General features: G+C 34.3%; 1 long non-coding RNA gene across 1 annotated transcript; it reads right to left on the bottom strand.

Annotated features, from left to right (window-relative positions):
- Positions 1-248: 248 nt before the first annotated feature.
- LOC141675044 (uncharacterized) lies at positions 249-3,321 on the bottom strand. Its single transcript, XR_012555873.1, has 3 exons — positions 2,901-3,321; positions 2,151-2,240; positions 249-611 (listed from the first exon to the last, which is right to left on the bottom strand). It is a non-coding gene; the product is annotated as an uncharacterized LOC141675044 (long non-coding RNA).
- Between the last annotated feature and the right edge of the window lie 2,254 nt (positions 3,322-5,575).

The raw sequence follows: 5,575 nt of genomic DNA, 5'->3' as shown, positions 1-5,575 counted from the left end.
TTTTCAAAAAAAAATGGGGCCTACCATTGGGGCCCACATGTGGGCCCCATTTTTGGGCCCCATTTGTTTGCAAAGGTAACATACATAATGTGATACTATAGACATACTTTAATGTTACCTTTGACGCATATTGTTACAGTAATGTTTTATATTATACCAATTTCTTTGTAATATTTTCAGTACCTAATATAACATATTTTTCAAAAAATAATTGACATGAATGGTTTGTAAATTCAACATGCCATAAACCTGTTTTTCATACAAGTCAACAAATAAACAATTCGAACCACAAAACTTCAAATCGGTTTTCACAAACCCCCACCAAATACTACTTCAGTTTTCACACATTTCATCGTCAACTCCACATAATCCAAAAAAGAGGTACATAGTCTATAGTCTAGAGTATGATAAATAAACATCTGAAATCTAGTATGAAAACATTTGGAGTACGCAAAAGAAGATGGGTAAAAAATAGTGATGCCACTATGATATTAAGTGCAACCCCTCCTACTTTCAAGCTCGCAATCTGGATCCTCGGTAAATCTTGTGATGGTAGCATCCCTTGCCTTCATAATCATAGATCCATCCAAATGAACACATTGAACTCTGGACTGCAAAAGGTTTCAACATCAAGCAAATTATTATGAAAACTATAACTTTTGGAATAACCAATATACATTTACCGATACCATATCCGATTAACTGCTGCTATAATTTAAACTACCAATCTAGCAATCATTTCAACATTTACATGTACATAAAAACACACAACATATATATAAATGAAGCTGATTTATCCAATTTTATCGAAATCAATACCACTAAAATCCGATGACAATCGCTTTACTTTCAACTAAATTACACATACACAGAAAAAACCACAACAAAACATAATTTCATAATAATAGACCAAATGAAACAATAAAAACACGCTATAGGCACATACATTTTAGGAGAACAAGCAGAAGAAGGGAAAAAGATATACCGATTCAAAAAACGAAATAGAAGCCTCCAATTATAAATACTAAAATTAGAACTACAAACACATAATGATTTATTTACTAAATACGTTAACTAACTAATATAGTTGTGAAGAATATTCACATATATAGCCTCCAATTTGAGCCATTAGCTCCTGCATTTTATGGTATGTCAAGATCTTTGCTCATCTTCCTCTTGTACATCTCAACAAGCTACTGATTCAAACTATAAGATGAAGAACAGAATATACAGATGCAAAAGTTATTGACAGAGGAATGATCAAACTAAGGCTGGTCTGTTAATAAGTTGAAGTCACCAGATCCTTTTTTGCATAACAGGAGATTAAATGGAAGCACACAAAAAGTATCAAATATCATGGAGCTAAAAAAATGTAATGCACAGGGTACCAAATACGTAAAAGTACAAGTTCATATTTGAGTTCGTAATAGGAAGTTTATGCAAATTATAACATAATAAAATGCAAGCCTAAGTGAAACAAACCTGTAAAACTGGTGTTTCAACTTCGATGAAGCCTAAAGATTCAATTGTCTTGCGTACTTCTACTACAACCTACTGAATTTGTGCAGAGGTTAACATCTAATTTTCACCAAGTCATGACTAATATAAGACAATGACAAGCTTTATATGGGCAATAGGCAAGAAGACATAGTATGAAGTGAACAAATCCTCATTCCTTCGTAAAACTGAGATGTAGGTCAACAAGGATATCAAACTGAAAATTATATTTTGCAATTGCTTCTAGTGGGTGTGTCTGACCAAAATATAATTAAGATGCAGCATGAGTTTCTAAAATGGAAATAACCATCTACCATAATCTAGTCCACCTAAATATTATGTTAATAGTTGATACATTTTGATCAAGTTCAAGGCCCACTGAGCTTTCTGAGCAACACATGGAATACTTTCAATTGCATTAAACAATCTATGCTTCTCCATTGAATCTTTAATATACGTTTCCAAAAGTAAGCTGTACATTTCTACAAATATGGCAAGTCAGTCATATTAAATATCAGATAGCTCTGTGAATTTACCTCTCTGTGAATTTAGAAACCAAGACAAGAAGTAATATTATATCATCATTTAAATAAAGAGGATAGGAAATATCAAAGACATAAAGTATCTGATGTATCATATGAGATGGGACGCACCTGGTGCTTCCCTTACAGTCGTAGGACATTTTCACCTGCCCTTTTCAGCTCCATCAAGGCTACTTGAAGTGAACATTGTCTCACATTACTCTGATGACAAGAGTTAAAAATCAGGAATTATACACAATAAACAACTCTAAAGTTTTTTAGAAACTGCTACCATGTTTTTCTGCCAATTCTTTAACTTATCATTTTTGTATAAAATTAAAATATAAAAAGCCCATTCACTAGTGAAGTGCAACGTGCTTTCTTGCTTTCTTCTCCGTAATCGCCAAGAGCAGTACAAGCTCTTTGTAATCTTTTCACTAGTGATATCAGAATCTAAAACAAAAGTACTAGTAAGATATCAAACCCATTAACAACCTTTTTGACATATATTTCCCAGTTCGCACACCTTAAAACCAGCATTTGCAACTACAACAATATAATTTGAAAAAAAGTTTAACAGCCTTTCAGGAAAGCTAAGATTAACATTTTGAACATAATAACCAGAAGCTAAAACTTAATTTGAAAACCCTAAATGTTAACCATTCTCAACCTTCAGTTTACAATTTTATCTTATTTTAATAAAAAAATTTATAAACAATTAACAAAATTTCCGTACATCGAAATTTCCAAAGGGTCTTAAATCCCACCAAAACTCATGTCAAAAATCAACAAAAAAATAAAATCCCAATTTCACAAAATAAACCCTGAAACCCAATAAACAAAAATTATGAACATATAAACACACATATAAATAATGCGTACCTCGCTTTGAGAGATAATGCTGCGATACTCTCTTAGAACAGAGGGGGTACACGGATCATAATATCCGAGTTTCCCAACCATATACACGAATCGAAGAGAGAAAGTACCTTTTCGCAAAAGCGAAATATGAGATATTCAATTAGATACCATAGCAAACCAAATTAGCCCTAAAACAAACAGATAAACGAATTAAAAAAATAACATAAAAAATCCAAAAAATAAAAACCCCTAATTCAAACATAAAATTCCTAGTTTTGATTGAACAAGGAATCGATTTAGCAATCCCCTTTCCATCGATACGTGAAAGCTTAGTTCTTAATTGAATGAAATCGACTCTAAATTATTTGTAAAGTAGGATGGAGAAAGAGATGATTGAGGGAGAGAGAGAAAGAGGATTGAGAGACAGAGAAAGGTTAGGTAGAAAAATAAGAATCGTTCAGGGTGAAAGAATAATGGACTTGCTCTAAAAAATTTGTATTACCCGCTAATGTAAAAAGAAGCCCGCTTCTCCAAAATTTCGGCCCGCTTAAACATTTTAGAAACTATAGCTGCTCTACTTTGTCTTTCAACTATTTATTAATAAATTAGTTTAAAAAAATTGTATCCAAATTTATAAAAAAGAATTACTTAAAAATAATATCACATACTTGGTACAATTTATAATTTTAAACAATTATTTTTTTATTTTTCTAAAGTAATTAATTTGAGCATCATATAATAAGGTTATTAAAATTTACTTTTTTTGGTTTTAAATATAAATTTCTTTATATGTTAAAAATTTATAATTAGTTTAATTTAGTATTAAAAATAAATAATTATTCTATTATTTGATCAAAATTATATTTTTAAATAAGCATTTGATGATATAATCAAAACTACTTAATTTTAGAGATGGCCGACTCTTTTATTCCCGTATCAGCTGATCACTCAAAGCCTTCAGTTGGAGCACCAGCATCGGATCCACGTCCTGTGATTCCACCAGCATTGGCTATTCTACCTCCACCGGTGTTGCAGCCCGTACCATTGCAGGCTATTCCACCTCCAGGCATGAGGCCACCTGTCAGAGGACCCCCACCAGCTGATTCAGATTCCACTGGGCATTCAGTAGCGAGTGCCCCATTCCAGTCTACATTGCTCCCAGTTCCTTATTACCAGTATGAGGCTCTTCTATTGGAGCGTGATTCCTTGTTGGCTCAGATTAGAGAGTTACAGCATATCATTAGGACTACAGATATTGATCGTGGTGGGAGGGAGCTTCGAGAGGAGATTCATGTGACACAGAGGGTTCTTGAGGCTAGGCTACATGGAGCTACACTACCTGGCAGAGGCCCGGATGCACTGCTGGGCTGGGCTACTGAGGTGATGGAGGACTTTGAGAGGCTGGAAGGACCAGAGTTTCCTTGGAGTTGAGTTAGAGATTTTGAGATGGAGATGCTGAGCAGTGTTGTTATGGTTATGTAGTATGGACAGTAGTGTGTAGTGTGTATCAATAGACTTTTGAGTTGTATTTATAGACTAGCGATGCTGACTAGTGAGTAGGTTGTTGTACCCTTTTTGCTTTTACTTTTGAAGCGTCTTTACGCTTGTACTACCTAAAACTTTTGATCTATATATCAGTACCTTTTCCTTTCCAACACTGTCATTTACTTTATCGCACATATTTTACTTTACCTTATTTATTGCACCAGTATACCCTGTGCTACCATGTACCCTGTTTTCCATAACTGTTTATATTCTGTAAAGAAGCATGCAATTTACTTAGTTATAACTGTTTTCAAAAAGAGATATTTCTATTTTACAAAACTTTTCTTTTATACAAAGATTTGATTCAAAAGCTAAATAAATTGATTGATTCTTTACAGAAAATGCCTCCCAGAAGAAATACCCGTACCAACACCCAGAATGAAGAAACCAACAACAACAACAATAACAACCAAAATGATATAAACCAGAATGTGAACCCAGGACCCATGGACCCAGCAATAGCCCAGATTCTTCAAATCTTGGCCCAACAAACAGTTCACCTGGCACAACAACAGCAGAGACAGACCAATCCCCAGGTAACTTTCAAAACTTTTCAGGCAGTAAACCCACCAGAATTTAAGGGTTCCTTAGAGCCAATTGAAGCAAATGTGTGGTTAAAGGAAATAGAGAAGGCATTTGCCTTGGTAAAAGTGAAAGAGGAGCAGAAGGTTGAATTTGCAAGTTACTATCTGAAGAATGAGGCCACCTATTGGTGGGAGATGGTGAAGACATTAGAGAGCACAGATGTTATTACTTGGGAAATGTTTAAGGAATTGTTTTTAGAAAAGTATTTTCCTCAGTTTGTTCAGGATCAATGGAGCTGAAGTTTTTAGAATTAAAGCAAGGGAACATGTCGGTAACAGATTATGAGGGGAAGTTTGAGGAATTGTCAAGGTATGTGCCGTCGTATGTTGATACTGATAGAAAGAAAGCTAAGAGATTCCAGCAAGGCTTGAAGCCATGGATCAGAGGGAAGGTAGCTATTTTTGAATTGGATACCTATGCCAGGGTTGTACATAAAGCTATGATCGCAGAGACAGAAAGTGAGATGTTCCAGAAAGAAAAGGAAAGCAAGAAAAGGAAAGTTGAGGGAAGTGAGGGTCAGTCACAAACAGGGAAGTTTCCAAATTTTAAGAAGGGCAAGTTTCAGC

This window comes from Apium graveolens, chromosome 7 (assembly GCF_009905375.1).
Source record: "Apium graveolens cultivar Ventura chromosome 7, ASM990537v1, whole genome shotgun sequence".
NCBI classification, from domain to species: domain Eukaryota; kingdom Viridiplantae; phylum Streptophyta; class Magnoliopsida; order Apiales; family Apiaceae; genus Apium; species Apium graveolens.
This window is presented reverse-complemented; position numbering and strand designations above follow the sequence as displayed.